The sequence below is a fragment of the Ictidomys tridecemlineatus genome, chromosome 3 (genome assembly GCF_052094955.1).
Source record: "Ictidomys tridecemlineatus isolate mIctTri1 chromosome 3, mIctTri1.hap1, whole genome shotgun sequence".
Lineage (NCBI taxonomy): Eukaryota > Metazoa > Chordata > Mammalia > Rodentia > Sciuridae > Ictidomys > Ictidomys tridecemlineatus.
Genome location: NC_135479.1, coordinates 161946024 through 161954873, shown reverse-complemented (window position 1 = coordinate 161954873; position 8850 = coordinate 161946024).

The window sequence follows — 8850 nt, the reverse complement described above, 5'->3', positions numbered from 1 at the left end:
TATCTCCCCTGTAGCTTGTACTCATTAGAGAACAATTAGGTCATTTCAACTTATTCTGGTGCCACCATGGAAGAGGCTCATGGGAGAGCAGTCAGGTTGATGACAAAGAGGAAAACCATAATAAACAACAATTGAAGGAACTGGGAAATCTTAGGTTGAAATGGAGCAGATATAGATGACTGATAATAGTAGTGTTTAAAATTTTAAATTTGGACCTGTAAGGTTGTGTATGTATGATATATGTGTATATACATATATACACATTCTCTTTGACAGGTCAAAAAATATATAAAATATATTTTATATATAATTTTATATAAATATATATTTCATATAATATATATTTTATATATATAATACATACATATTATGTATTATATATATAAAATCTGTTTTATTCTAAGTAAACATCATGGACCAATGGATGGAGGTTATAATAAAGTAGGCCCTAACCAATTATGAAAGACCTGATAGCTATTGGACAATGTGTCTTCAAAACAACCCCATTGACCAGAGAATGCTGTATTTCTTTCCCAAGTACTGACAGCATTGAAATGGAATCTGAAAGATAATTAATCAGGGATGTTACTAGTAATAGCTAATATCTATTAGTACTTACTACTGGCAAGGAATTATTCAGAGTGCTTTGTCTGCATTTTCCCACTTAATCCTCACAGTGGCCCTAGAAGATGGGATTGATGTTGTCATCATTCTCTAATGAAGGATCTGAGGCTTAGAGAGGTTTGCCCAGAGGTTTGCAATTTGTAAAAAGCAGAATGTACATCTGTCTTGTGTCCAGAGACTGGATTCTCACCCAGCCGCTTCTCACTTGTCAATGCTGCAAAAAGGTTTGTGCAGTGGAGGGGAGCTGGACAATATGGCTTTCCAATTCTAAAACTACTTGATTCTAACAAGTTAAAAATATATTTCCTTGGAAGCATAAAACAGTATGGAAAACAAACACCAGAGGGAATGGGAAAGGGGTAAGTAAAATTTAATGAGGAGGAAAAAATCTGGAAAGATCTTAAATGCAAGGTCCAGGAAAAATACATTCCTGACAGGTTGTAGGCAAAGGACATTTCCTGAAGGTTATGCACATATAAGAGAGTGATGAGGGAGTAGGAAGTACCAAAGACATAAGACACGCAAAAAATTTCCCTTCTTTAGCCAAGACATCACTTGATGACCCAAAAGGAGTTTCCAAACACTGTTTTGCTATTTGTCACAAAGAACTAAGGGAAACAAGGCAAGACTATCATCGCCCCATCAAGTTCAAGGGCCCTGAAAAGAACATACTTTGGTTATTTTTCTTGCAAATAATTAAAAGCACTCCTCCTTTACAAAAAGCAGCAGCCAGAAAGATGGTAATGAGATTCAAATGGACAACTTTTAAGGATTCACTCATACATATATTCATTTAACTAGTATTTACTGTGAGCCTACTATTTGCTAGACACTTTTCTAAGGACTGGGAATAGAGTAAAAAAAAAAAAAAAAAAGTATTCCCTCACCCCTCTTCAAAAAAATTAGTTTTTTACTTTCATTGACTATTCTCTGGGGCAGAAAAGCACAAAGAAAACAAGATGAATATGTAAAATTTTAAGGCATCTCAAATGGTAAAGAGATAGGAGAAACATAATGAAAGACAAAATTGAAGGTGAGTATATATGGAGAATTGTAACTTTATATGATTTTAACTAAATATTCACACTGAAAAGAAGAGAGGGAAATTGTCAAGAAATGAGGATGTGTTCGGTCCATGTGGGTTTAGGTCATGCTTATGAATCACAAATACTGTGAGATGTCTTATGGCAATGTGAAAGGGCAGTGGGAAAGTCACTTCCCTTCTCCTGTCTTCATTTCCTCATCTTTAAAATGGAAATCCTAATATTAGGCTTATAATATAAATATTCTGACAAGGAAGAAGCATGTCTTTAGTAGAAACTCAAGAGGGCCCATGGGCATTCCCAGGAGCCTCTAAACAGATTTGGGTCAGCACACTCTTTCACCATTCAGCTGCAAGGGTTACCTAAGACATTGTAAAGTTCTTTCAAACACCTCCCCAAATGCTGGTTTCCTTCCTCCATCCAAAAGACTGAACAAAATGGAACTTGTCAACTGTGCTTATGGTAATAAATCTCCTTTCCAGCAATTTTCCTGACATTCTTATGCCTTCCTGAACATAATAAAAAGGTCATTTTCCACCTGAATTCATCTTCTCCAAGCTGCCTTGTATTTCTGCAAATCCAAGTTTCAACAAGTTCGATTTCATTCCTTCTACAGTATTTTATTTGCTTTAACCAAGCTAAAAATCCCAACTGCCACCCAAAGCTCTACTCTAATAGCTTGAATGGGGATTATATTTTATTGGCTGACTGTGTAATGTGGATACATTCTGAAAGCTGAGCTGCTCCTTTTTTCTTGAGTGACAGAGAATTAAATGCTCTCTTTCAGATATTGCCCAAGGATGTCTTATGATTTTGTTTCCCACATCAACTCAATAATTTTCTATGTATCAATTATGCCAAGACCAACATTCTCACCTCAATATAAAACAATCCCCAAGAAGCCTTGAGATGAGCAGGTCTTTCACTTTGCCAATCAACTCAGCAGCACTGTCATATTTTTCACAATCCTGTGTCTGGTTTTCAGAAGAGCCATGCAAATAGTAGCCTTCAAGGCTGCTGAGGGATTCCTTCCAATAAAAGTAGTAGCATTTGATTTTAATAGATTCGGGTGTTGATTTAAATGGAAACATCAATTCCTGAAAACATTACCCGGAATAAAATGTCATGAAAAGCTGGGGGCAGGAGTCATGGGCAATACCAGGAGTGTTCCCAGGCACAAATCTGAGAAAACCTTGGACTTCTTTCAGTGATAATGGTCAGACACAGGCACATACTTGCTTATTTCAACATATCTGGGACAGTCCTCTATGTAGATCAGTTCTTTCACTTCCCCAAAATGATGAGTCAAGGGCTTATGATCAACAAAGCAATCTCCTGCCCTTCTCCTTGAGGAACAGAATCCCAGCACTAGTGACTGCACTGATTAAGGTCCTTTCTACAAAAGGCATGAGCCACTGGTGGCTCCCCAGCCTCTCAAAAAGTTTGAGAGAATCAGCTTACATGCCACCCACCAAGAGCCAAGCATAGCAAGCGCTGTGTGCTCTGCAGGTGGCAGTCAAACTCATTCTCTGCTCATCAAGACAGAGATTCTTGAAGAGCAGGGCGAGGTAACCTTTGAGACTCTGCAATTCCCCAGAAGTATGGCCTGATCTCCTGTGGATTGGTAGGGGAAGAGAGGAGCAGGGACCTACGGGAAGTCCTGGGATATAAACAGAGAGAAGTGGGTCAGCTTGCTAGCCTGGTTGTCACGGGACTAAAGGCAATGCTGACCTGGAGAATGGAAGTGATTGCAAGCAGCTTTGGACACTAAAGGACGTGAAGAATGCAAGCCTTTGGGCAGCAAGGGAAAAAAGGAAATGTGCCTTGCTCGCAGGCTGGGGGCAGAAGGAAGGACACCTAGGAAGAAGGGAGGAGGAAAAGCACAGGAGGGAAGCAATTCTCTTTCCCTGTTTTGCTTTTGCTTTGCTTTTCCTCTGCTAAGCTCAAAAGGGAATCAGCCAGGACTCTGGCCTGGGGAGCATAAATTGTTTACTTTAAAACAATAGTTCTTCTTTTTCTTCTTCATCTTTTTTTTTTCCCCGTTTTTGAAAAAATCATCAGCACTTTCCTCCACTTGCTGTTCTTTTGGAGTACAGCATTCCCAACACATCTCTAGCTTAATTCTCCATTGGTCTTTGCTTCAACTGAAAGAATTTTTCTCAATTTTTGCATCCTGTGTGTCAGATTTTCATCTGCCTAAATGCCTTTGGAGTATTCTATTTCACCAATATGGAATTTTTCACCCTTTCTAATACTGGACTTTCCTTAATAGGTGAAGTCTGACCTCCCTCCCTGCTCCTTGCCCTCCTTAACAAGAACACACATTTTCACTCTGTGTCACTTGCATTCCGACCCCTTGCTGAGTTGCTGTTTTGCCTGCAGGCTTGCAGAGGACTTCAAAGAAGTTTTGCTTTGACTGCCCTTAGACCCTAAGCTAGTGCTACAGTGGGGCCACTCTCAAGGCCTGAAATCAGCACATCTTCACTCCTTTTTTTTTAAAAAAAAAAAAAAAAAGCTTGTTTCAATTCCTAGTAATAAAAACAACCAAAATGCTCCAAGTTGTGAAGGAGGATAATTTGACTTAGGCTCTTAATTCCCAGCACAGTTTTTACCTCTCCTTCCCCCTCCCTCTTTTTTCTCATCTGCTTTCTCCTCCTCCGCAGTAATTTAATTTCTGGCTTCCAAAAGTTAATCCAACAACATTGATTTAGATATAGAAAAGGGAACTGTCATTAGTCATTTGGACTTTGTTGTTAGTTCACATGGATATCACCGACCATTCCTTCAATAACATGCACAGAGCACTTACTAGGTGCCAGACACTGAGAAGACATTCAGGAACTAAAAATATAAACAAAGTTTCATCTTTCTCCTCCTTCTCCAACTATCTCCTTAGTCATTGTCTTCATTGTCATCACATCATCTTCATCATCATCATCATCATCATCATCATCTTTATTTAATTCCATGAGCCCTTAATATATTCGAAATATTGAGAGCTATACATGCATTTTGCTATCTAATTATTAAAAGGATCCTATGAGATGTAGTATGTTAGCTCAAGTTAATAGGTGAGAGAGCTGGAGATAAAAGAATTTGTGAAGCTTCTTCAAACTCATACATTTAATGTGTGTTGATACAGGTGTTTGTAAACCAGACAGTCTGACTCCAGACATCCTTTCTAAGGAGTCACTGTCTTAGTGGAGTCAGACTTGTAAACAGATAAATATATCAAAGAGGTAAGAGCTAGAGCTATAGAAATACAGAGGCAGCAGTGACTAACACTGCCTCAGGGAATCAGGAAAGGCTTAAGAGACAAATTGACATATATAGTGGGTCTCCAAATATGAGTAGGAGTATCCCAAGAAAACACAAGGGATGAGAATGGGAGGTTACATTTAGACTGAGGGAACCACATATGTATTGGCACAGCAGAGAAAGGCTGCCATGATATGTTTAAGAAATAGTGAAGAAGCACAGAGTTCACAAGAGAATGTTGTAATGTGCCAAAGAGGGCAAATGTAAAACTAACGCAAGAATGTGAAGGACTTCAGAGATCTTGCTAGTAAGTATAGCTTTCTTGTGAAAGTAAAATGACTTTAGCAGAGAATTTAAATGTGTGTGTGTGTGTGTGTGTGTGTGTGTGTGTGTGTGTTAACATGACCAGAAGTCTAGGAAATGGAGAGAAGAGCCCAATGGTAGGGACACTGGTCATACATAGGCTTGATTTACATAACAGGGAAATTAAGAGTGCCTGGGCTAGAACTAATGAGATGGAAAGTTGGGACTTTTTTCCTCTAAAAACTATTGGCATTAGCATGTCTAACCCTGTCTAGAATAAAAGGCTATAGGCCCAGAGAATTCTATTGGAAATAAGAAGTCTTCTTAGTAGAGTACAAACCAGCTCTCTTACTTTATAGGCATAGTTAAAATCTATGGAGCTTAGGAAGATTAAAGCCATGCAATTAATAGTGGAAGAATAATAGTAGTCACCTTTTATCCAGAAGCTCCTAACCACACACTAAGCATACTTTAATACATTTCACGCTCATAACTTTTCAGGGTAAATACAAAGCTGCTCTTAACTACATTCAACAGATGAGGAAGCTGAAGTCAGTAACTTGGTGAAGTATGCACAGGTAATTAGTGACAGAACTAGAATTCAAAACTATAAAACTATGGTTATCTGATCCCCAGAGCTCATGAGTTTTTATATGCTATGTGCAGAGACTGAAACCTTGATATTCTTACTTTCAATCCAGTGCTCTTTTCACTAGTCATTGATGACTTTATCCTCTGTTAAATATATTTCAAGCCTCACTGGGCAGATAAACCCTAACTGATTATCTACTATACTAAAATCCCTTAAAGTAGTATATATTGTGGATTCATTGTCTACCAAATAATCTAAGCAAGATATGATGGTCTTTTTTTTTAAGGTGGCCATGTTATGGTAAAAGAAAGTACAAAAACACAAATGATATTCAGAACACAGATAATATATAACCAGAAACACAGAAAATCAAAACTTTGTATGATATACATATGGAGAAAGAGCCAATGTTATTCACCACTTTCCTGTGCCAGAGGCTTTAAATGTATTATTTCACCGGAGAAAACTGACTTTGCATAGGTGAAATTACTTGTTCAGTGTCACACAAATCCTAAATGGATGCGTCAGAAATTAAGTGCCACTTTCTTTGACACCAAACTCAGGCTGATAATCACTATGTATTACTGGTTAGTAAAGATTTAAGTCAGTTCCATGGAATCAGCTCTCAAACAAACAAACAAAACCCTGTGATTTGTAGTGTTTGCCAATTTCCAATTTCTATAGGGCATAAATAGTGGCACAATGGTGGATTTCAGGCTGCCAGCATGACATCACTAGAGGCAGGGTTGAGAAGAGATGTGTGTGCTCTGCTCTGGAGAGCCTCCAGTGTACAACTGTATGTGGATGAAGAGACATTCAAGCAATATTTCAGACGCAAAGTGGAAGAGAATTGGGGTACTTTTGGGAGAAGTAAGGCATATGGATTGAAAGCTAGAGTACAGATTAGTTTAGTTATATTCAAAGAAGGCAGACAGATTAAGCTAACAGGTTAGATCAAGTGGAAAGATTGATTTAGGATTTATTGGGAAGCTACTTCCTTAAAATAACCATTCTTGGTCACTGGCAATTTTCTTAAAAATGACATAAGTACTGACTTATTTAATCTGAAACTTTTGTCAGGCACTTGTTTTAGCAACCACTAAAACTGAAAAAAAAAATGACTGGAATCAAGTCTAATGAATCAAAAAGATAATCCCAATATAAATTTATAATTTTTTTGTGTTTTTCTCATTCTTTATGGCAAGGATAACAGTGGACCCATGATATATTTTTTTTTTAAAGAGAGAATGAGAGGAGAGAGAGAGAGAGAGAGAGAGAGAGAGAGAGAGAGAGAGAGAGAGAGAGAGAGAGAGAATTTTTTAATATTTATTTTTTAGTTCTCGGCGGACACAACATCTTTGTTGGTATGTGGTGCTGAGGATCGAACCCGGGCCGCACGCATGCCAGGCGAGCGCGCTACCGCTTGAGCCACATCCCCAGCCCCCCATGATATATTGATGGAAAATGAGTCATAAGAATAATGGAGCAATATTTACTTAGGGATCACCTTCAAAACCTGCTTGTTCTTTCAGACTCTGTGAGTGTACTTATATTGGCCTTATGTCCAGAGGAAATAACATATTTGCAAACATCTTGAAATGTTTCCTTTGACAATTTAATTCACAAATTTTTATGTATGAAACAATAGCAAGGCTTCCTTTATTCCCCACATAGGAGAGGGAGGAGAAAAAAGTTAGCTGGGACCTGCAAAAAATGATTGCTTTTCCTCTGAGCCAAAATCTAGTCCTTTAAAAGATGAAAGGATGGAAATAAAATTAGAATTCCCAGTTGCAAAGTATTTCTGTTTCTTTTTCCCTATGCTAAACAAAAGGTTCTGTTTTGTGCACTCTGGATAGAAATGCATACGAAGAAGATAATATGTAAAAATCAATAAAAATAATATAAGGAAAATGGAGTTGATATCTGTTGCTTTTATCTGCTCCATGGTAAATGGCTCCCTGCCCCTGTGATTCTGAGATACTATTAAACAGAATGCTCACCTGATTCCTTGCACCAGAGGTGAACATATGACTGCCTGGCCAGTCATGGGCTCTGGATCCTTTTGCTCATGGTAAATTGCTTGAGAAATGAGCAGTGTCAGTCAAATTATATTCAAGAATGAGAGAATCTTTCTTTCTTAAGGATTTCAATTTCTGTGGATATCAGCTCAGGTTGGCTGGTAACAACCTCTTCAGTGTGGAGGAAGTTGAGCTCTAGCAGAGGAAGGTGAAAACACAATCAAAGATGAGCAAAGTCTTGTAGAGTTAAGATACAGAAAACACAACAAAACAAAACAAAAGATCTTTGACAACTTTGCTCAAATGCCTGGGTCCTGTTAGGCCTAACATGTATTTTTGGAATTCCCTGTCTTTGAAACCAAGAAGTCAGTCATCTCTCTTCTTCTTCCCTTTTGGTTAAGATTGCTAGAATTGGGTACCTGTTACTCTCAGCTGAAAGCATCATGACCATTACCAAGTGAAAACATCCTTACTTGATGGTAGATTCCTGCTGGCTGACTGAGATTATATAAACAATGTTTCCCTGTCTCTATTATTAAAGAAAACAAACAAACAAACAAACAAAAACCCTTAAGGCAGAGTTCAAGGGATGGCAAAATCCTGAGAACAGAACTCCTTTCTTGGCCTATGTTCTAACATATGCTAATTTATTCTATTTTGCTCTATTTTCTTTCTCCGTTCTATGACTGATCACTCTTTGGATGTCTCTTTTGTTCATCCGTGCACAGACCACAATACACTTAATCCTTGTGCCTTCATTCAAAAATTATCAGGGCTTATTATTTAACTGAACAGGCTAAGTCTTTACCAACAGGCAAAAGGCAAGGTATTAAGTTGGAAGAAAAAGAAAAGAGGAAAAAAAAGTTGATTATTTCATACTGGAAGGACAAAGCAGCACAAGAAAATACTCTTGTGTCTTAAATTTCATAGCAGGAATTGGTATGGATGGGAAGAGCCATCTCAAGATGGAGTAACTGGGGATTGTTTTTATAGTCTTTCTCGGGGAATATCC